At 47.6% G+C, this 23,262-nt stretch overlaps 1 protein-coding gene and 1 long non-coding RNA gene across 4 annotated transcripts in view; both read left to right on the forward strand.

The window, feature by feature from the left end:
* The window catches only part of LOC140686885 (trafficking protein particle complex subunit 9-like), a 205,496-nt gene that overhangs the window by 102,391 nt on the left and 79,843 nt on the right, over positions 1–23,262 (forward strand). The gene's annotated exons all lie outside the window — the stretch shown is intronic.
* LOC140686896 (uncharacterized) overlaps positions 1–23,262 on the forward strand; it is an 88,807-nt gene that overhangs the window by 16,603 nt on the left and 48,942 nt on the right. The gene's annotated exons all lie outside the window — the stretch shown is intronic.

Raw genomic sequence — 23,262 nt, forward strand, 5'->3', positions numbered from 1 at the left:
GCGGGGAGGGAGCGGCAAAGGAGGACTGGCGCTCGCTGGCTGGGTCTCCCCTCTCCAACTGAGAGGCCAGCGGGACGGAGGGGGAGCCTCCGAGGCTCGGATCTGTACAGAGCAGCCCTTGTCTGACAGATCTAAGTTAAACGGGCACAGAGGGTCCCCCCCCCGACAACCAGCCTGAGACGCGGGCCGGCAGCAGCGGGCAGGGCCAGGCTGCATAATCTGGGCGGAGGACGGGGGCGGCTGCACGGAGGAAACTCCGGGGGACTGCAAGGGGCTGAGCGCCGGGGCTGTGGGTGTGTTACGGAAATGACAGGCCAGCCAAGAAACAAGCACCACTCGGAGGGTTGGAGTACTCAGATTTATTACGCCGGCGGGCTCAGAGGGGCTTCTGCTCCGAAGCTCTGAGCACCTCCAAGACGTGCACATGAGGTTTTATAGGGTTAATTACAAGTATGGGGCTATTAGCCAATAAGGTTCAAACAACAAAAAGCAAGGAATCAGTACACTGGAGCTTATCAATTTGGAACAGATCACGTTACTGACACTTGTTGAGCTTGGATTTACGAGTTAGCTTGTTAGCCCAGTAAACTGACACTAAACTTTAGATTTACGAGTTAGCCCGGCAGAACTTATATCAGTAAACCGACACTTATCACACTTAGATTTGTGACTGAGCTCGTTAGCCCAATAGACTGACACTAAACTTCAGATTTATGAGTTAGCCCAGCAGAACTCAGATCAGTAATCCGACACTTGTTGCACTTAGATTTGTGACTTAGCTTGTTAGCCCAGCTGGGCTTTTCCTTCATATTCCCCCCTCTTGATGCTTTCACAACCCTTGTTGGAGTAAGCATCATCATTTACCTGTTGCAGGGGCTCATAATTGGAGGCTAACATCTGAAGTTTTATAGCCTCTATCCGCTCACTGACAAAGCGGGTCAGGAAGTTTAGGACACAGGGCCCAAACAGCAGAACTGCAAAAATCAGGAGTAAGGGACCTATGAACGGTGCCAGCCAGGAGGTCCAGCCCCAGGGGCCTGTCCATGGGCTCTTATCTAAAATATGTTTTCTTTTTTCCACTTTTCTTGTAACTCTTGAACCATTCCTCTGACAATTCCTGATTGATTGGCATAAAAACAACACTCTTCATTTAGGAAGAGGCATAGTCCCCCCTCTTTGGCCGTGAGTAAGTCCAGACCCCTCCTGTTTTGTAAGACCACCTCGGCGAGAGAGTCAATCTGATTCTGCAGAGTTCCCAGGGTTTCTGCTATTTGTTGGAGATCGTGGCTGAATTCACCTGTAAGCTGATAATAGTAATAAGAGGAAGAGGCGATGCCCCCGATTCCTGTGTCTACCCCTGCTGCCACTCTGAGCCCCACTAGCAAGGGGATCAATTGTATAGCTCGTTTTATTCTCCGTGGATGCTGGTGAGTTATGACAGGGATGGGCAGACTTCGATTATTAGGCATAATGTCCATTCGGGGAGTGAGATAAGCCAAAGCACATAACTTTGCCCATCTGGCAGGGAGGCACCGGTAGGCAAATTCGCCACATACAAAATAAGTCCCGTTATTAGAACACCATCTTTGTGTGGGTTGGCACCCTAGACCCATACAGTGAGAGGTTTTAATACATTGATTTATAGTTAGATTGCCCTCTAAAGGATTAGTTCCATTGTTGAAATAACATTCTGGTGCCTTGTAGGCGAGCTGTACCCAGTTCAGCCTGGAACTCCTAGTGGTAGAAACGGCATCGCTATGAGTTGTGGTGAAAGTCTTAGTGAGGTTTGTCAGAGGTAAAGCCAGGTGCTGGATGGGGCCAGGACGCAAGCATAGCCAGCAATCTTTAGCCAGGTCTGGATTGGAATGATTGAGAATCCCATGGACTGCGGCTAACAGCCCATTTATTTGTGGATCCAGATCCCGAGGCTCAGCTAAAGATGGAAGTTTTATTGGCTTCAGGGTAGGTAATAACTTCCGGTGTTGCCTCTGGACTGCTTGTTGGACTGTTTGCCGGCGTGCCTGGTCCTATATCCCTCCTCCATCACTCATCCCATAATGTGTTTGCTTGGTCCAGCACACCAGCTTGCCGGGTGTGCCATAGCATTTGATGCTGGATACATAATAAGCCTTAATTGTGCCAATCCAGTAGGATTTTCCCTGATATGTGCACTCTGAAGCGGAGTCATAGCATTGACTCGGCTGATAAGTATAAGCTGAAAATACAGGCCGGTATATGGACCACCTGTCACCCGGTTCCATGCAGGTGCATTGTACAGCCAAGGAGAGTGAGGACATTAGCATTAGTAACATCAGCCTTATGATTATCTTAGACATGATGCTGCGGTGATGGCACTAATTATAAGAAGATATAAAATAGCTATCAGGATTCTATGGCCTATGTTCCAGTCAGGTGGGGTGGCGCTAGCTAGCCCCACTGCTAGTACGCAGACTGGTATAGAAAACAAGGAAAGAGGCAAGGGAGCACAAAAGAAATATATTTAACAGCTGCGTTGGGCTTTCCTCAAGCTTCGGCCGTGCGTTGACTAGCCAGCTTCCGGGTGTGGCTAGAGCAGGGCTCGTCGATCCTTTTCTGGTCCCTCTTGATCTTGATCTTGAGCGGGTCTCCCGGGACACTCTCAATTTTCCAGGGACCCTCTGTCTGAGGTGCAGTTGCTTTCTTGACTCTGGAGTGGTGGATCCAAGGGACGATTCCTGCAACTTTAACAGCTGTAGGAGTAGTTAATACCACTAAATATGGTCCCTTCCATGTTGGTTTGAGAGGTTCCTTTTTCCAATCCTTCACCCATACCTGGTCACCTGGTTTATGGGGATGCACTTGAACCCCTAATGAAATGGGGGTTTTCTCTATCACCCAACCCCAAACTTCTCGTAGTACTTTTCCTAGTCCCAACAGTTGTTGGTGGAGCCCTAGATTTCCTATTTCTGGGGTGGGGTTTTTCATCCTGACTAAAGGTGGCGGTCGCCCATAGAGGATTTCAAAGGGAGAGTACCCAATATTAAATCTTGGGGTGCATCTAATTCGCAACAGAGCCAGGGGTAGAATGTCCACCCAGGGGAGCTGGGTTTCTTGACTGATTTTAGCTATCATTTGTTTTAGAGTTCTGTTCATTCGTTCTACCTTCCCTGAGCTTTGAGTCCGGTATGCTGTGTGTAGGTTCCAGCGGATGCTCAGTGCCTTTGCCACTTGCTGTACAATTTCTGACACAAAGGTGGGTCCATTGTCAGACCCGATGGAGGTAGGCATTCCAAATCGAGGGATAACATCCCTGAGAAGAGCCTTTGTCATTTTCCTTGCTTTCTCTGTCCTGGTGGGGTAGGCCTCTACCCACCCTGTGAAGGTGCAGACGAAAACCAGCAGGTACTTATATCCCTTACTGGGCCCAAGTTCAGTAAAGTCCACTTCTAAATCTTCAAAGGGAGCCAATCCACATCGTTGTATTCCCATTGGCCCAGTGAGCCCTTGTTTTGGATTGTTTTGTGCACAGAGCAAGCAGCGTTGGGAAACTGATGCACATAGAGTAGGGAGACGAGAAATTAGGAAATATCGCTTTAAGAGGGCCTCTAAAGCTGCTTTTCCCATATGTGTGGCTTCGTGCTGTTGTTGGACTAAACGATAAGCTAGTCGTTCTGGGATGAAAATCCTTCCATCCGTCATGATCCACCATCCGTCCTTTCTTTTTTTTCCTCGTTCAGCCTGTGCCCACTTGTTTTCATCATGACTATATTCTGGGGCAGTGGGTAGCTCTGGCGCTGCCATAACTTTAATTACTGAGTGTTCCCAGGTGGCTGCTTCTCTTGCCTTTTGATCAGCTAGCCTGTTCCCCTGGCTCACAGGGTCATTTCCTCTTTGATGTCCCTTACAGTGAATAACGGCCACTTCCTTTGGATCCCATACTGCCTCCAGTAACTGTAAAATTTCTTCTTTGTTTTTGATTTCTTTTCCCCCAGCAGTGAAAAGTCCTCTCTCGTTATAGATGGCTCCATGTACATGCAAGGTTGCAAATGCATATTTGGAATCAGTGTATATATTGACTCGTTTTCCTTTCCCTTCCCTTAGTGCCTGGACCAGTGCCCAGATCTCTGCTCACTGAGCAGACCATCCTGGGGGAAGGGACTCTGCCTTTATTACCTCTCGGGTTGTTGTTACAGCGTAACCTGCTTGCCGTTGTCCATCTTGCATGTAACTGCTGCCGTCTGTGAAAAGTTCCAGGTCTGGGTTTTGCAGGGGCTTGTCGGTTAGATCAGGCCTGCTTGCATACACCTCTTCAACGATTTCTTCGCAGTTGTGGTCAGGCTGCCCTTCCCCTTCAGGCAAATATGTGGCTGGGTTTAAGGTTTGCACAGTCTCTAGACGGACTCTTGGATTTTCACATAGAAGCCCCTGGTAGTGGGTCATCCTTGTGTTAGTTATCCATTTGTAACCTGGGCCATTCATCAGGGCCACCACAGAATGGGGCACTTTTACATTTAAAGTCTGTCCCAGTGTGAGTTTGTCTGCCTCATTGACCAGGAGGGCTGTGGCAGCGAGGGCCCGTAAACAGGGTGGCCATCCTGATGCTACAGGGTCCAGTCTTTTAGATAAATAAGCCACAGGGCGCTGCCATGGCCCCACATTCTGAGTTAGGACTCCAAGAGCAGTTTGGTCTCTTTCATGTACAAACAGATTAAACTCTCGTGTTACATCTGGTAAGCCTAGTGCTGGGGCTTGGGTTAGTAGTTCCTTTAATTGCCTAAAGGCATTTTCTTGTTTAGTTTCCCATTTGAGGGTTTCTTTTCTTGATCCAGCAGTTGCTTCGTAGAGGGGCTTGGCTATTCTTGAAAATCCGGGGATCCAGATCCGGCAAAACCCAGCTGCACCCAGGAACTCTCTCAGTTTCCTTTTTGTTTCCGGTCTGGGTATGGCACAAATAACTTGTTTTCGTTCTGGTCCTAGGGCTCGGTGTCCCTCTGAGATAATAAATCCCAAGTATTTGACTGTCTTTTTGCAGATCTGGGCCTTTTTCCATGAGACCTTGTACCCAGTTGTTTGGAGTAACCCTAGGAGGGCTCGAGTTCCTTTCTAATAGTCCTCTTCACTCGGGCTGGCTAACAGCAAGTCATCCACATACTGGAGCAGAGTACAGTTCAATGTTTCCCCAGGGAATTTTACAAGGTCTGCGGCTAGTGCCTCTCCGAACAAGGTGGGCGAGTTTTTAAAGCCTTGGGGAAGACGTGTCCATGTCAGTTGAGTTTTTCCTCCTGTATGGGGATCCTCCCATTCAAATGCGAATATGGGCTGGCTCACAGGTGAGAGTCGAAGACAGAAGAAAGCATCTTTAAGGTCTAGGCATGTAAACCATTTGGCATCTGCCGGAATGAGGCCCAGAAGAGTGTATGGATTTGGCACTGCTGAATGTATTGTAGTGACTACTTCATTTACTTTTCGTAAGTCCTGCACTGGCCTATAATCTGTTCCTTCTGCTTTCTTCACTGGGAGCAACGGTGTGTTCCAGGGAGATCTGCACTCAGTTAGGATTCCCTCTTGTCTGAGGCACTGTATATGCTTCTGGATTCCTAGGTGGGCCTCTCGAGGCATGGGATATTGCTTCTGTCTGACTGGGCTGGCTCCAGGTTTGAGGTCAATCACCAGTGGTGCCTGATTATGTGCCAAGCCTGGTGGTCCATTTTCAGCCCAGACTAATGGAAACTCTTCCAGGAGTTTGCAAGGATTTTCCTGGAGTTCTCTGCTCTCATACAGATGCCACTCTTCTTCTCAGGGAACTGAGATGGCTAGAATCATAGACTCTCCCTGTAGGGTCAGATGTGCCTGTTTCCCGGGGACAAAGGTAATTTGTGCCCCCAATTTAGACAGAAGGTCTCTTCCAAGCAATGGTATTGGGCATTCAGGCAAATATAAAAATTCATGTGTCACTAGATGGCCCCCTACTTGACAGGATCGTGGTTGGCAGAAATGGCGGGCAGTTGAGTCCCCAGTAGCCCCAATAATAGTCGCCTTTTTTTTTGGTCAGGGGGGCTACAGTTTGGGTCACCACAGAATACTCTGCTCCTGTGTCTACCATAAAAGTCATTGGTTGGCCCCCTATAAACATCTTGACCTTGGGTTCCCGGGGGCCCAGGGGCAGGTAGCCCGGTCTCTCCTATTCTGAGTTAATCCCAGCCAGTCCGATGTGATTACTGGCTGGTGGCTCCAGCTGATAAGTAGGCCTTTTAGGGAGTGCTCTCTTTCCATCCTTTCTGTTTGGGCACTCGTTCTTCCAGTGCCCAGTCTCCCGGCAGTATGCACACTGGTCTCGGCCCAGGGGCATCCATGGTTGGGGTCCCCTCTTCCGGGGTGATGCAGGGTTCTGGCTGAAGCCTGTTTTCCCCAGGGCTGCTGCAAGGAGCGCGGCTTTCTGCTTCATTCGCTGGTCTGCTTCTCGTTGGGCTTCCCGTTCTCGGTTTACAAAAACTTTGTTTGCTACTTCCAGCAGCTGTGTAGCATTCATCCCTGCGAATCCATCCAGTTTTTGGAGTTTCTGGCGTATATCTGGGTATGATTGGGCTACGAAGGCAGCGTTGACCATCCGTTGGTTTTCTTGGGCCTCAGGATCAAAAGGAGTGTAGACACGGAATGCTTCACACAGTCTCTCATAGAAGTCAGTGGGGGTTTCGTCTGGCCTCTAGGTCACTGTGGTCGTTTTAGACATGTTAGTTGGCTGCTTGGCTCCTGCTTTTAGCCCTTGTAGGATGGCCTCCCGGTACTCACGTAGTGCTTCTCTTCCTTCTTGAGTGTTAAAGTCCCAATCTGGTCTGGTGTCAGGGGCACGTGTCATGGACCATGCCTCAACATCCATTGTGTCCCCAGGGGCTCGGCCCTGCAGCCATTTTCGTGCTTCAGTGAGAATGTGTCTCCTCTCCTCTGTATTGAAAAGAGTCAGAAGCAGCTGGCGGACATCTTCCCAGGTGGGCCGGTGAGAATGGAAGATAGACTCTATGAGGTCAATCATAGCCTGTGGCTTTTCAGAGTAGGAAGGAGTGTGATGGCGCCAATTGAGAAGGTCTGTGGTGCTAAAGGGTTGGTAGTAGAGTACGGGGTGCCCAGGCTGAACAGTCCCGTCTTCCCCAACTTGCTGTGGCCCTTGTGTCTCCCGCAGCGGCATTTGGAGGGCCGGTGGTGCTGGCTTCACAGCTTGTGCTGAGCGGAGTCTCCTTCCTACCGGCTCAGGCTGGGGGCTGAGTTCTGCCTCTGGGTCCTCAGGTTGGGGAGGTGGTGACACAGAGGGTGGTGGTGTCTCCAATGGGACTGGAGGTGTTTGTGCCTTGGGGGCATATGGAGGGGGCAGGCATATCTCGTCTTCTGCGTCTCCCTGGAAAATCGGTTTTTTTCTGTCTGTCTTTTTGGCCTGGACTGGCTGAGCTGCTAATATCTTGCATTGTCCAGGTCCATTTGAGCAAAACCGAATCCATGGGGGTAGAGTCTGGGCGATATTCAGCCAGGAGTCAATGTAAGGGAATTGATCTGGGTGGCCTGGGGTTCCAGTGATTATCTGATAGATTGCTCGCACTGTTGCTAGGTCCAGAGTTCCTCCTGAGGGCCACCCGACTCCAAAGGCAGTCCATTCAAGCTCACACAAAGTGCGCAGCCTGCCAGGGGTCATTCGAATTCCATAGTCTCCTGAGAACCCCTTTTTGAAATTCTTAATCATGCAGTCTAGAGTGGTGGGTTTTGACTTAGAGCTTCCCATTCTTTTAGATATTTAAGGATAATAGTTCTGTTGCTTTAGATGTTTGGGAAGGTAGCCTTTATATCTTTTTCTTCTTCACTCTTCAAAACACCGGAGTTCCCAGAGAGATTGCTCTCTTGCTGGGTCTATGAGTTGTTTTAAGGCTAACTTGGTCAGGGACTCTGGGTTCCAGTCTCAGCTGATGTCTCTGGATCTCAAGGCCTCAAGCAGTTTCAGGGACTTTCTTCATTAAATCCTCTCTATATTCTGAACTAACGTATCAGGGGCGTGGGACTGACGGCAGATGGCAAAACAAATGGACTAGAAAAGGGACCTCCAGGGCTGGGCAAGCCCGGTCCTGAAGGAATTCGTCTTCTAAACTTACGTCCTGGGTGTCTGGGGCTAGGCAAAAGGGGCACTACTTGGGTCAGTTCAGTAGGGGAACAATAAGTCTCGGGTGTTCTGTGACAGAGTCAGGTAGGAGACTTTCTCAAAGAAATAGCATCCTAGCCTCCAAGGGCACAGGGGCGTTGACTCATTGGCTATGTCCTTTTCCCTCCCAGTGTAGCCACCCTGTGCCGGTGTCGCAGACAAGACAAGGGAGGGTTTTCGTTGCGTCCGCCTGGCCGCTCCCCTCGCGGGGACGAAGGTGCCTCTTAGCTTTGGCGGGTCAGTATAAGCCGCTGACTCCGATCGGGACCCTGAGGGACCGATACCGCCCTGAGCCGTATGAGGTCACCACGGAACCGCAGGTTGGGACTCACTCGAACTCCGTAGCAGAATGCCGTGGAGCTACAAACTCGAGCCTGATCGCATGCTTCACAGGCCGCTCATTCACTCACACACACACACACACACACACACACACACAGAGGTTAACAACATTCCTCCCACCAATACCAATATCCTATTTCCTGTAGGAGGGGATCAGCCTCCTCTTCTGTCCACTGGGACAGGACCTGATTCCTGACCTGATTCCTGATTTCCCCGTCTGAGTTACCATCAGACGGAGAGCCTGTAGGAGGGGATCAGCCTCCTCTTCTGTCCAATGGGACAGGACCTGATTCCTCCCGGGGGATCCTACCTTGTCCGGACGGCCACCTGGTGAGTTTGTCCGTCCCTCCACGGAGTCTGGCTCTGGTTGTAGCCCAGCCACCCGGGGGGCCGAGTTGCCGTCACGAAAGAGAACCCGGAATACCGTCGGGTGGCGCCTCCTCGTTCGCTGCCAGAGTTCCGTCCCCCGGTGGGCCAGAGCCACCAGTCCAGCGGCTCAAGGGGCCGGCGTGGTTGTATCTCGCTGGGGCCTCCAGAAATGTTACGGAAATGACAGGCCAGCCAAGAAACAAGCACCACTCGGAGGGTTGGAGTACTCAGATTTATTACGCCGGCGGGCTCAGAGGGGCTTCTGCTCCGAAGCTCTGAGCACCTCCAAGACGTGCACATGAGGTTTTATAGGGTTAATTACAAGTATGGGGCTATTAGCCAATAAGGTTCAAACAACAAAAAGCAAGGAATCAGTACACTGGAGCTTATCAATTTGGAACAGATCACGTTACTGACACTTGTTGAGCTTGGATTTACGAGTTAGCTTGTTAGCCCAGTAAACTGACACTAAACTTTAGATTTACGAGTTAGCCCGGCAGAACTTATATCAGTAAACCGACACTTATCACACTTAGATTTGTGACTGAGCTCGTTAGCCCAATAGACTGACACTAAACTTCAGATTTATGAGTTAGCCCAGCAGAACTCAGATCAGTAATCCGACACTTGTTGCACTTAGATTTGTGACTTAGCTTGTTAGCCCAGCTGGGCTTTTCCTTCATATTCCCCCCTCTTGATGCTTTCACAACCCTTGTTGGAGTAAGCATCATCATTTACCTGTTGCAGGGGCTCATAATTGGAGGCTAACATCTGAAGTTTTATAGCCTCTATCCGCTCACTGACAAAGCGGGTCAGGAAGTTTAGGACACAGGGCCCAAACAGCAGAACTGCAAAAATCAGGAGTAAGGGACCTATGAACGGTGCCAGCCAGGAGGTCCAGCCCCAGGGGCCTGTCCATGGGCTCTTATCTAAAATATGTTTTCTTTTTTCCACTTTTCTTGTAACTCTTGAACCATTCCTCTGACAATTCCTGATTGATTGGCATAAAAACAACACTCTTCATTTAGGAAGAGGCATAGTCCCCCCTCTTTGGCCGTGAGTAAGTCCAGACCCCTCCTGTTTTGTAAGACCACCTCGGCGAGAGAGTCAATCTGATTCTGCAGAGTTCCCAGGGTTTCTGCTATTTGTTGGAGATCGTGGCTGAATTCACCTGTAAGCTGATAATAGTAATAAGAGGAAGAGGCGATGCCCCCGATTCCTGTGTCTACCCCTGCTGCCACTCTGAGCCCCACTAGCAAGGGGATCAATTGTATAGCTCGTTTTATTCTCCGTGGATGCTGGTGAGTTATGACAGGGATGGGCAGACTTCGATTATTAGGCATAATGTCCATTCGGGGAGTGAGATAAGCCAAAGCACATAACTTTGCCCATCTGGCAGGGAGGCACCGGTAGGCAAATTCGCCACATACAAAATAAGTCCCGTTATTAGAACACCATCTTTGTGTGGGTTGGCACCCTAGACCCATACAGTGAGAGGTTTTAATACATTGATTTATAGTTAGATTGCCCTCTAAAGGATTAGTTCCATTGTTGAAATAACATTCTGGTGCCTTGTAGGCGAGCTGTACCCAGTTCAGCCTGGAACTCCTAGTGGTAGAAACGGCATCGCTATGAGTTGTGGTGAAAGTCTTAGTGAGGTTTGTCAGAGGTAAAGCCAGGTGCTGGATGGGGCCAGGACGCAAGCATAGCCAGCAATCTTTAGCCAGGTCTGGATTGGAATGATTGAGAATCCCATGGACTGCGGCTAACAGCCCATTTATTTGTGGATCCAGATCCCGAGGCTCAGCTAAAGATGGAAGTTTTATTGGCTTCAGGGTAGGTAATAACTTCCGGTGTTGCCTCTGGACTGCTTGTTGGACTGTTTGCCGGCGTGCCTGGTCCTATATCCCTCCTCCATCACTCATCCCATAATGTGTTTGCTTGGTCCAGCACACCAGCTTGCCGGGTGTGCCATAGCATTTGATGCTGGATACATAATAAGCCTTAATTGTGCCAATCCAGTAGGATTTTCCCTGATATGTGCACTCTGAAGCGGAGTCATAGCATTGACTCGGCTGATAAGTATAAGCTGAAAATACAGGCCGGTATATGGACCACCTGTCACCCGGTTCCATGCAGGTGCATTGTACAGCCAAGGAGAGTGAGGACATTAGCATTAGTAACATCAGCCTTATGATTATCTTAGACATGATGCTGCGGTGATGGCACTAATTATAAGAAGATATAAAATAGCTATCAGGATTCTATGGCCTATGTTCCAGTCAGGTGGGGTGGCGCTAGCTAGCCCCACTGCTAGTACGCAGACTGGTATAGAAAACAAGGAAAGAGGCAAGGGAGCACAAAAGAAATATATTTAACAGCTGCGTTGGGCTTTCCTCAAGCTTCGGCCGTGCGTTGACTAGCCAGCTTCCGGGTGTGGCTAGAGCAGGGCTCGTCGATCCTTTTCTGGTCCCTCTTGATCTTGATCTTGAGCGGGTCTCCCGGGACACTCTCAATTTTCCAGGGACCCTCTGTCTGAGGTGCAGTTGCTTTCTTGACTCTGGAGTGGTGGATCCAAGGGACGATTCCTGCAACTTTAACAGCTGTAGGAGTAGTTAATACCACTAAATATGGTCCCTTCCATGTTGGTTTGAGAGGTTCCTTTTTCCAATCCTTCACCCATACCTGGTCACCTGGTTTATGGGGATGCACTTGAACCCCTAATGAAATGGGGGTTTTCTCTATCACCCAACCCCAAACTTCTCGTAGTACTTTTCCTAGTCCCAACAGTTGTTGGTGGAGCCCTAGATTTCCTATTTCTGGGGTGGGGTTTTTCATCCTGACTAAAGGTGGCGGTCGCCCATAGAGGATTTCAAAGGGAGAGTACCCAATATTAAATCTTGGGGTGCATCTAATTCGCAACAGAGCCAGGGGTAGAATGTCCACCCAGGGGAGCTGGGTTTCTTGACTGATTTTAGCTATCATTTGTTTTAGAGTTCTGTTCATTCGTTCTACCTTCCCTGAGCTTTGAGTCCGGTATGCTGTGTGTAGGTTCCAGCGGATGCTCAGTGCCTTTGCCACTTGCTGTACAATTTCTGACACAAAGGTGGGTCCATTGTCAGACCCGATGGAGGTAGGCATTCCAAATCGAGGGATAACATCCCTGAGAAGAGCCTTTGTCATTTTCCTTGCTTTCTCTGTCCTGGTGGGGTAGGCCTCTACCCACCCTGTGAAGGTGCAGACGAAAACCAGCAGGTACTTATATCCCTTACTGGGCCCAAGTTCAGTAAAGTCCACTTCTAAATCTTCAAAGGGAGCCAATCCACATCGTTGTATTCCCATTGGCCCAGTGAGCCCTTGTTTTGGATTGTTTTGTGCACAGAGCAAGCAGCGTTGGGAAACTGATGCACATAGAGTAGGGAGACGAGAAATTAGGAAATATCGCTTTAAGAGGGCCTCTAAAGCTGCTTTTCCCATATGTGTGGCTTCGTGCTGTTGTTGGACTAAACGATAAGCTAGTCGTTCTGGGATGAAAATCCTTCCATCCGTCATGATCCACCATCCGTCCTTTCTTTTTTTTCCTCGTTCAGCCTGTGCCCACTTGTTTTCATCATGACTATATTCTGGGGCAGTGGGTAGCTCTGGCGCTGCCATAACTTTAATTACTGAGTGTTCCCAGGTGGCTGCTTCTCTTGCCTTTTGATCAGCTAGCCTGTTCCCCTGGCTCACAGGGTCATTTCCTCTTTGATGTCCCTTACAGTGAATAACGGCCACTTCCTTTGGATCCCATACTGCCTCCAGTAACTGTAAAATTTCTTCTTTGTTTTTGATTTCTTTTCCCCCAGCAGTGAAAAGTCCTCTCTCGTTATAGATGGCTCCATGTACATGCAAGGTTGCAAATGCATATTTGGAATCAGTGTATATATTGACTCGTTTTCCTTTCCCTTCCCTTAGTGCCTGGACCAGTGCCCAGATCTCTGCTCACTGAGCAGACCATCCTGGGGGAAGGGACTCTGCCTTTATTACCTCTCGGGTTGTTGTTACAGCGTAACCTGCTTGCCGTTGTCCATCTTGCATGTAACTGCTGCCGTCTGTGAAAAGTTCCAGGTCTGGGTTTTGCAGGGGCTTGTCGGTTAGATCAGGCCTGCTTGCATACACCTCTTCAACGATTTCTTCGCAGTTGTGGTCAGGCTGCCCTTCCCCTTCAGGCAAATATGTGGCTGGGTTTAAGGTTTGCACAGTCTCTAGACGGACTCTTGGATTTTCACATAGAAGCCCCTGGTAGTGGGTCATCCTTGTGTTAGTTATCCATTTGTAACCTGGGCCATTCATCAGGGCCACCACAGAATGGGGCACTTTTACATTTAAAGTCTGTCCCAGTGTGAGTTTGTCTGCCTCATTGACCAGGAGGGCTGTGGCAGCGAGGGCCCGTAAACAGGGTGGCCATCCTGATGCTACAGGGTCCAGTCTTTTAGATAAATAAGCCACAGGGCGCTGCCATGGCCCCACATTCTGAGTTAGGACTCCAAGAGCAGTTTGGTCTCTTTCATGTACAAACAGATTAAACTCTCGTGTTACATCTGGTAAGCCTAGTGCTGGGGCTTGGGTTAGTAGTTCCTTTAATTGCCTAAAGGCATTTTCTTGTTTAGTTTCCCATTTGAGGGTTTCTTTTCTTGATCCAGCAGTTGCTTCGTAGAGGGGCTTGGCTATTCTTGAAAATCCGGGGATCCAGATCCGGCAAAACCCAGCTGCACCCAGGAACTCTCTCAGTTTCCTTTTTGTTTCCGGTCTGGGTATGGCACAAATAACTTGTTTTCGTTCTGGTCCTAGGGCTCGGTGTCCCTCTGAGATAATAAATCCCAAGTATTTGACTGTCTTTTTGCAGATCTGGGCCTTTTTCCATGAGACCTTGTACCCAGTTGTTTGGAGTAACCCTAGGAGGGCTCGAGTTCCTTTCTAATAGTCCTCTTCACTCGGGCTGGCTAACAGCAAGTCATCCACATACTGGAGCAGAGTACAGTTCAATGTTTCCCCAGGGAATTTTACAAGGTCTGCGGCTAGTGCCTCTCCGAACAAGGTGGGCGAGTTTTTAAAGCCTTGGGGAAGACGTGTCCATGTCAGTTGAGTTTTTCCTCCTGTATGGGGATCCTCCCATTCAAATGCGAATATGGGCTGGCTCACAGGTGAGAGTCGAAGACAGAAGAAAGCATCTTTAAGGTCTAGGCATGTAAACCATTTGGCATCTGCCGGAATGAGGCCCAGAAGAGTGTATGGATTTGGCACTGCTGAATGTATTGTAGTGACTACTTCATTTACTTTTCGTAAGTCCTGCACTGGCCTATAATCTGTTCCTTCTGCTTTCTTCACTGGGAGCAACGGTGTGTTCCAGGGAGATCTGCACTCAGTTAGGATTCCCTCTTGTCTGAGGCACTGTATATGCTTCTGGATTCCTAGGTGGGCCTCTCGAGGCATGGGATATTGCTTCTGTCTGACTGGGCTGGCTCCAGGTTTGAGGTCAATCACCAGTGGTGCCTGATTATGTGCCAAGCCTGGTGGTCCATTTTCAGCCCAGACTAATGGAAACTCTTCCAGGAGTTTGCAAGGATTTTCCTGGAGTTCTCTGCTCTCATACAGATGCCACTCTTCTTCTCAGGGAACTGAGATGGCTAGAATCATAGACTCTCCCTGTAGGGTCAGATGTGCCTGTTTCCCGGGGACAAAGGTAATTTGTGCCCCCAATTTAGACAGAAGGTCTCTTCCAAGCAATGGTATTGGGCATTCAGGCAAATATAAAAATTCATGTGTCACTAGATGGCCCCCTACTTGACAGGATCGTGGTTGGCAGAAATGGCGGGCAGTTGAGTCCCCAGTAGCCCCAATAATAGTCGCCTTTTTTTTTGGTCAGGGGGGCTACAGTTTGGGTCACCACAGAATACTCTGCTCCTGTGTCTACCATAAAAGTCATTGGTTGGCCCCCTATAAACATCTTGACCTTGGGTTCCCGGGGGCCCAGGGGCAGGTAGCCCGGTCTCTCCTATTCTGAGTTAATCCCAGCCAGTCCGATGTGATTACTGGCTGGTGGCTCCAGCTGATAAGTAGGCCTTTTAGGGAGTGCTCTCTTTCCATCCTTTCTGTTTGGGCACTCGTTCTTCCAGTGCCCAGTCTCCCGGCAGTATGCACACTGGTCTCGGCCCAGGGGCATCCATGGTTGGGGTCCCCTCTTCCGGGGTGATGCAGGGTTCTGGCTGAAGCCTGTTTTCCCCAGGGCTGCTGCAAGGAGCGCGGCTTTCTGCTTCATTCGCTGGTCTGCTTCTCGTTGGGCTTCCCGTTCTCGGTTTACAAAAACTTTGTTTGCTACTTCCAGCAGCTGTGTAGCATTCATCCCTGCGAATCCATCCAGTTTTTGGAGTTTCTGGCGTATATCTGGGTATGATTGGGCTACGAAGGCAGCGTTGACCATCCGTTGGTTTTCTTGGGCCTCAGGATCAAAAGGAGTGTAGACACGGAATGCTTCACACAGTCTCTCATAGAAGTCAGTGGGGGTTTCGTCTGGCCTCTAGGTCACTGTGGTCGTTTTAGACATGTTAGTTGGCTGCTTGGCTCCTGCTTTTAGCCCTTGTAGGATGGCCTCCCGGTACTCACGTAGTGCTTCTCTTCCTTCTTGAGTGTTAAAGTCCCAATCTGGTCTGGTGTCAGGGGCACGTGTCATGGACCATGCCTCAACATCCATTGTGTCCCCAGGGGCTCGGCCCTGCAGCCATTTTCGTGCTTCAGTGAGAATGTGTCTCCTCTCCTCTGTATTGAAAAGAGTCAGAAGCAGCTGGCGGACATCTTCCCAGGTGGGCCGGTGAGAATGGAAGATAGACTCTATGAGGTCAATCATAGCCTGTGGCTTTTCAGAGTAGGAAGGAGTGTGATGGCGCCAATTGAGAAGGTCTGTGGTGCTAAAGGGTTGGTAGTAGAGTACGGGGTGCCCAGGCTGAACAGTCCCGTCTTCCCCAACTTGCTGTGGCCCTTGTGTCTCCCGCAGCGGCATTTGGAGGGCCGGTGGTGCTGGCTTCACAGCTTGTGCTGAGCGGAGTCTCCTTCCTACCGGCTCAGGCTGGGGGCTGAGTTCTGCCTCTGGGTCCTCAGGTTGGGGAGGTGGTGACACAGAGGGTGGTGGTGTCTCCAATGGGACTGGAGGTGTTTGTGCCTTGGGGGCATATGGAGGGGGCAGGCATATCTCGTCTTCTGCGTCTCCCTGGAAAATCGGTTTTTTTCTGTCTGTCTTTTTGGCCTGGACTGGCTGAGCTGCTAATATCTTGCATTGTCCAGGTCCATTTGAGCAAAACCGAATCCATGGGGGTAGAGTCTGGGCGATATTCAGCCAGGAGTCAATGTAAGGGAATTGATCTGGGTGGCCTGGGGTTCCAGTGATTATCTGATAGATTGCTCGCACTGTTGCTAGGTCCAGAGTTCCTCCTGAGGGCCACCCGACTCCAAAGGCAGTCCATTCAAGCTCACACAAAGTGCGCAGCCTGCCAGGGGTCATTCGAATTCCATAGTCTCCTGAGAACCCCTTTTTGAAATTCTTAATCATGCAGTCTAGAGTGGTGGGTTTTGACTTAGAGCTTCCCATTCTTTTAGATATTTAAGGATAATAGTTCTGTTGCTTTAGATGTTTGGGAAGGTAGCCTTTATATCTTTTTCTTCTTCACTCTTCAAAACACCGGAGTTCCCAGAGAGATTGCTCTCTTGCTGGGTCTATGAGTTGTTTTAAGGCTAACTTGGTCAGGGACTCTGGGTTCCAGTCTCAGCTGATGTCTCTGGATCTCAAGGCCTCAAGCAGTTTCAGGGACTTTCTTCATTAAATCCTCTCTATATTCTGAACTAACGTATCAGGGGCGTGGGACTGACGGCAGATGGCAAAACAAATGGACTAGAAAAGGGACCTCCAGGGCTGGGCAAGCCCGGTCCTGAAGGAATTCGTCTTCTAAACTTACGTCCTGGGTGTCTGGGGCTAGGCAAAAGGGGCACTACTTGGGTCAGTTCAGTAGGGGAACAATAAGTCTCGGGTGTTCTGTGACAGAGTCAGGTAGGAGACTTTCTCAAAGAAATAGCATCCTAGCCTCCAAGGGCACAGGGGCGTTGACTCATTGGCTATGTCCTTTTCCCTCCCAGTGTAGCCACCCTGTGCCGGTGTCGCAGACAAGACAAGGGAGGGTTTTCGTTGCGTCCGCCTGGCCGCTCCCCTCGCGGGGACGAAGGTGCCTCTTAGCTTTGGCGGGTCAGTATAAGCCGCTGACTCCGATCGGGACCCTGAGGGACCGATACCGCCCTGAGCCGTATGAGGTCACCACGGAACCGCAGGTTGGGACTCACTCGAACTCCGTAGCAGAATGCCGTGGAGCTACAAACTCGAGCCTGATCGCATGCTTCACAGGCCGCTCATTCACTCACACACACACACACACACACACACACACACAGAGGTTAACAACATTCCTCCCACCAATACCAATATCCTATTTCCTGTAGGAGGGGATCAGCCTCCTCTTCTGTCCACTGGGACAGGACCTGATTCCTGACCTGATTCCTGATTTCCCCGTCTGAGTTACCATCAGACGGAGAGCCTGTAGGAGGGGATCAGCCTCCTCTTCTGTCCAATGGGACAGGACCTGATTCCTCCCGGGGGATCCTACCTTGTCCGGACGGCCACCTGGTGAGTTTGTCCGTCCCTCCACGGAGTCTGGCTCTGGTTGTAGCCCAGCCACCCGGGGGGCCGAGTTGCCGTCACGAAAGAGAACCCGGAATACCGTCGGGTGGCGCCTCCTCGTTCGCTGCCAGAGTTCCGTCCCCCGGTGGGCCAGAGCCACCAGTCCAGCGGCTCAAGGGGCCGGCGTGGTTGTATCTCGCTGGGGCCTCCAGAAATGTTACGGAAATGACAGGCCAGCCAAGAAACAAGCACCACTCGGAGGGTTGGAGTACTCAGATTTATTACGCCGGCGGGCTCAGAGGGGCTTCTGCTCCGAAGCTCTGAGCACCTCCAAGACGTGCACATGAGGTTTTATAGGGTTAATTACAAGTATGGGGCTATTAGCCAATAAGGTTCAAACAACAAAAAGCAAGGAATCAGTACACTGGAGCTTATCAATTTGGAACAGATCACGTTACTGACACTTGTTGAGCTTGGATTTACGAGTTAGCTTGTTAGCCCAGTAAACTGACACTAAACTTTAGATTTACGAGTTAGCCCGGCAGAACTTATATCAGTAAACCAACACTTATCACACTTAGATTTGTGACTGAGCTCGTTAGCCCAATAGACTGACACTAAACTTCAGATTTATGAGTTAGCCCAGCAGAACTCAGATCAGTAATCCGACACTTGTTGCACTTAGATTTGTGACTTAGCTTGTTAGCCCAGCTGGGCTTTTCCTTCACAGGTGTACAGGACAGAACAACCTGGGCCCTCCATAAAACAGCAAGGTTGATGTGCTCTCGGGGGAAGGGTGCATACCCCCATCTCTGAAAACCCGCGGAAACTTTTCAGGGGAAGAGAGGCGGGGCCCAGGCAGAGCCGCCATATTCTCCGGCGCTTAGCACCCAGGTGGGGGCAGAGGCGAAACCTGCGCCCGCACTGAAGGGCTTAGCAGCCTCAAGGGCCAGACTGAGACGGGCCTACAGCCCTGGGCAGATAGGACCCTTCCATTCTGGTACCCCAGAGAACTTGCTCCACAAAGACAAACAAGCAGCTGTGTCTTGGCTCGGAGCAGGGACGAGGCTGCCCCTGGGTCTTCCCCGAGCCCACACGCGGAGCGCGACCAGGGCGGAGTGCGACCATGGCGGAGCGCCGGCACAGAGCGCGCAGTCACACAGAGCAGCGGAGCTACCGGCGGCGCAGGCAGGGGGAGAGCGGCCCCCCGCCTGTCGGGCAGGAACACAACCCCTGACCGAGGTGCTGGGAAGGGGCACGACCCGTCCTCCTGCCTGGCCAGTCTGCAACATCTGTCTGCGGCATCCAGAGGGGCAGTGACCCGCCCGCCCGCAGCAGAGGAGAGCTGCATCTGACCCCGAGTTCGGAGGAGGCGCGATCTGCTTACCGACAGGTGCTGGGAGCAGCACAGAAGAGGGCGCCAACGGAGGGCCTATGAAAACAAGCTGAGCTTCCAAAACAGGACGAAGACAGGAGAACATCACATTAAAAGCACACACACTCCAGGAGAACACCGACAACCCCCTTTTTTTTTTGTTTTTTTTGGTTTTTGTTTTGCTTTGTTTTGTTTTTTTGTTTTCTGTTTCTGTTTCTGTTTTGTTTTGTTTTAATCTGTTTTTACCTTTTCTATTTTCAATTACTCTTTTAATTTTTACTTCTTAATTCATTTCTATTTCTCTTCGGTTTTGATGTCCTGTTATTGATTAGACACAGGCTTCAAACACATATATTCATCTCCCCACCCCCCCTTTTTTTTTTTTAAGGTTTTAAAAGGACTTCTCCACCCGATTAATACTCTGCTTCAACCCGCTCTTCTATTATTCATTATACATTGTTTTCAAACCCTCTTTCTCCCTTCTTTTAAAAATCTTTCTCTCTCTCTTATTCTTTTCTTTTTTTTTTCTTTTTTCTTTTTTTTCCTAAGTTCTATTCCTAAATAGGCATTAGATAGATAAAATCCTTAAGATCCAAAATAGACAACTGATACTTCATAAACCACAGTGCCAGAGAGGTATGAGCAAGATGAAGAAGCAGAGAAACCTTTCCCAATTAAAAGAACAAGAGGAATCCCCTGAAAGAAAGCTCAATGAAATAGACATCGATAGTCTACTAGATCAAGATTTCAAAAAAGGAGTGATCAAATTGCTGAAGGAATTAAAAGAGATAATGCTTAGAGAAATAAAATATGTCAAAAATGAAATTGAAGCTATAAAGAAGAGCCAAGCAAAATGGGAAAACTCAATGACAGAGATGAGGAATGATCTAACAGCTGTGCAAAGCCGACTAGTTAATGCAGAGGAACGAATTAGTGATCTAGAAGACAGGGCAATAGAAAGCACCCATTCAGAAGAACTACAAGATAAGCAAATAAAAAATAATGATAATAGCATAAGGGACCTATGGGATAATATAAAGTGTCCCAATCTTCGCATAATAGGGGTCCCAGAAGGGGAAGAAGGATCAAAGGGGATTGAAAAGGTTTTTGAAGAAATCATGACTGAAAACTTCCCAAACTTAAAGAAGGAATCAGATACCCAAGTACAGGAAGCTCAGAGGGTCCCAAACAGGAAGAACCCAAATAGACCCACACCAAGACATATCATAATCAAGATGGCCAGAGTCAAAGATAAAGAAATGATTCTAAAGGCAGCAAGAGAAAAGCAAAGAGTGAACTACAAGGGAACCCCCATAAGGCTCTCAGCTGATTTCTCTACACAAACACTACAGGCCAGAAGGGAGTGGCAAGATATATTCAAAGCCCTGAATGAAAAAAAGATGCAGCCTAGGATACTTTATCCAGCAAGGTTATCCTTTAGGATAGAAGGAGAAATAAAGAGTTTCACAGACAAAAAAAAGCTGCAGGAGTTTAGCAACACTAAACCCGTGCTAAAAGAAATATTGACAGGGCTATTCTAAATAGAAAAGCAGCAGGATGCTACAGAAATGAGAAACGTACAACTGGAAAGGTGATAACTCATGAATTACAAATAAAGAAAACACGAAATTATAAAAGAAGACATACAAATCACTGAGAGTGGGAGAGGGAGGCAGGGAAATATAGAATTTTTTTTCTTTCTTTTTTAAAATTTTTTTAACAGTAGGATGGGTTTGAGATCATGTTATTATCAGTTTATTAAAAACGGGTATAGGTTAATAGATTTACAAAAAAGGGTAACCACAAGTCAAAAATTTACAAGGGAGTCACAAAAATTAAATAAAATCCATGATAATACAAAGGAAAATTACCAAACCACAAAAGGAAGAAGAAAGGAACAAAGAGGATATACCAATTCAACTGCAAAGATAAGTTCAAAATGGCAATAAACACACATCTATCATTAATTACTGTAAATGTTAATGGACTAAATGCTCCAGTCAAAAGACATAGAGTGGCAGAGTGGATTATAAAGCAAGAACCTTCAATATGCTGCATACAATAAACCCACTTTAGGGAGAAGGACACATATAGATTGAGAGTGAAAGGATGGAAAAGGATATTCCATGCAAATGGAAAAGCCAAAAAAGCAGGTGTTGCAGTACTGATTTCAGACAAAATAGACTTTAAAACAAAGGCCATAAAGAAAGATAAAGAAGGACATTTTATAATGATTAAAGGAGTGATACAAGATGAAGATATTACACTCGTTAATATATATGCACCCAATATAGGAGCACCTAAGTACATACAAGAATTACTAACAGAGATAAAGGGGGATATTGATGGGAATACAATCATAGTTGGAGATTTTAACACTGCATTAACATCACTAGACAGATCTTCCAGACAGAAAATAAACAAGGCAACAGAGAAATTAAATACTACAATGGAAAAACTAGATTTGGTGGATATTTTCAGAGCTTTACACCCCCAAAAAATAGAATATACATTCTTTTCAAGAGCACATGGAACATTTTCCATGATCGATCATGTACTTGGACACAAAAGAAACCTCAACAAATTTAAGAAGATAGATATTATCTCAAGCATCTTTACTGACCACAATGCCATGAAACTGGAAATCAACAACAGAGAAACAAAGGAGAAAAAAAGAAAAGCATGGAGATTAAACAATATGTTATTGAAAAAACAATGGATCAATGAGGAAATCAAAGCTGAAATTAAAAAATACCTTGAGACAAATGATAATGAAAGCACAACCACTCAAAACCTATGGGACACAGCAAAGGCAGTGCTAAGAGGGAAGTTTATAGCGATACAGGCCTTTCTCAAAAAAGAACAATCTCAAATAAACAAGTTAACCCACCACCTAAATCAATTAAAAAAAGAAGAACAAAAAGCCCCAAAAAGCAGCAGAAGGAAGGAAATAATAAAGATCAGAGAGGAATTAAATACAATAGAGATTAACAAGACCATAGAAAAAAATCAACCAAACCAAAAGTTGGTTTTTTGAAAAAGTAAATAAAATCGACAAACCTCTGGCCAAACTCACAAAGAAGAATAAAGAGAGAGCACAAATTAGCAAAATAAGAAAGGAAAATGGAGAAATTACAACAAACAAAATAGAAATACAGAATATCATACGAGAATATTATGAAAAACTATATGGAACCAAACTGGATAACCTAGAGGAGATGGACAAGTTTCTGGAAACATACTGTCCACCAAAACTGAATCAAGAAGAAACTGAACACTTGAACAACCCGATCACTAGAAAGAAAATAGAAATAGCAATTAAAAACATCCCTACAAATAAAAGTCCAGGACCGGACGGCTTCACCGGGGAATTCTACCAAACATACAAAGAAGAACTCATACCAGTCCTTCTCAAACTCTTCCAGACGATTGAAAAGGAGGGAATACTCCCAAACTCTTTCTATGAAGCCACCATCACCCTGATACCAAAACCAAGCAAAGACACTACAAAAAAAGAGAATTATAGGCCAATATCACTGATGAACATAGACGCCAAAATCCTCACCAAAATTTTAGCAAATAGAATCCAACAACACATAAAAAAGATTATACATCATGACCAAGTGGGGTTCATCCCAGGGACACAAGGCTGGTTCAACATACGCAAATCAATCAATGTAATACATCACATCAACAAGAGAAAGGACAAAAACCACATGATCATCTCAATCGATGCAGAAAAAGCATTTGATAAAATTCAACACCCATTTATGATAAAAACTCTCGCCAAAGTGGGTATAGAGGGAACATATCTCAACATAATAAAAGCTATATATGACAAACCTATAGCCAGCATAGTTCTCAATGGTGAAAAACTCAAAAGCTTCCCACTAAAATCTGGGACAAGACAAGGATGCCCACTATCACCAGTCCTATTCAATATAGTCCTGGAAGTCCTAGCCACAGCAATCAGGCAAGAGAAAGAAATAAAAGGGATCCAAATTGGAAAAGAAGAGGTAAAAGTGTCATTATATGCTGATGACATGTTACTATATATAGAAAACCCTAAAAGGTCCACAAAAAAGCTACTAGAGCTGATCGAAGAATTCAGCAAGGTAGCAGGTTACAAAATTAATGTTCAAAAATCAGTTGCCTTTCTTTACACTAACGATAAATCAACAGAAAAAGAAAGTAAAGAAACAATCCCCTTTAAAATAGCACCCAAAGTAATAAAATATCTGGGAATAAATCTAACCAAGGAGGCGAAAGAATTATACACAGAAAAGTATAAACCATTGATGAAGGAAATTAAAGAAGACT

Source organism: Vicugna pacos, chromosome 18 (genome assembly GCF_048564905.1).
Source record: "Vicugna pacos chromosome 18, VicPac4, whole genome shotgun sequence".
NCBI lineage: Eukaryota > Metazoa > Chordata > Mammalia > Artiodactyla > Camelidae > Vicugna > Vicugna pacos.